Here is a 756-nt window from a genome sequence, read left to right as displayed (position 1 = left end):
GTGTGTGTGTGTGTGTGTGTGTGTGTGTGTGTGTGTGTGTGTGTGTGTGTGTGTGTGTGTGTGTGTCTTAACGTCATACAGATATTATATACGATAAATCATCCAAAAGTCAAACTCTCACACTCAGGTCACTAAAAGTAAAAAAAAAAGTTTCGTCCAAAAACTGGTTTAAAGATAGATTACCAGGAGCCATCAAACAATCTACCATGACCGGAAAACGAGCCTAATTGGATCAGGGGAAATAGATACTTTGGATCGGAAAACGAGCCTATTTGGATCAGGGGAAATAGATACTTTGGATCGGAAAACGAGCCTATTTGGATCACGGGAAATAGATACTTTGGATCGGAAAACGAGCCTATTTGAATCAGGGGAAATAGATACTTTGGATCGGAAAATAAATCTTTTCGATAAGAATTTGTTGTTGTTGTTAATAAAATCGCGAATTTATTCCAAAACTAGAACCCAGACATCTGTAGTTTAACATGTCTTTACCAACCGAATGTTTCCTAAAACTTTATACTGATCCTCACGTGCACCGAGGTGATTCGATTCCTCGCAATTTTTTTATCGTCTATCACGATGTATTTAAATAATTCTGTTTATACCTGTTTGTCGTCTCTACTAATATTCGTTATCGTATTACCCGTGAGGACGTCTATCACGATGTATTTAAATAATTCTGTTTATACCAGTTTGTCGTCTCTACTAATATTCGTTATCGTATTACCCGTGTTACTTGTTGTTATCAACGTC

The 756-nt window shown here is 37.0% G+C and overlaps 1 protein-coding gene across 1 annotated transcript in view; it reads right to left on the bottom strand.

The window, feature by feature from the left end:
- Positions 1-756, bottom strand: part of LOC111089380 — a 15379-nt gene that overhangs the window by 9879 nt on the left and 4744 nt on the right. The gene's annotated exons all lie outside the window — the stretch shown is intronic.

This window comes from Limulus polyphemus, unplaced genomic scaffold (genome assembly GCF_000517525.1).
Source record: "Limulus polyphemus unplaced genomic scaffold, Limulus_polyphemus-2.1.2 Scaffold6089, whole genome shotgun sequence".
Classification (NCBI taxonomy): Eukaryota; Metazoa; Arthropoda; class Merostomata; order Xiphosura; family Limulidae; genus Limulus; species Limulus polyphemus.
The sequence above is the reverse complement of the archived record's forward strand: the minus strand, read 5'-3'. Positions and strand labels throughout refer to the sequence as shown.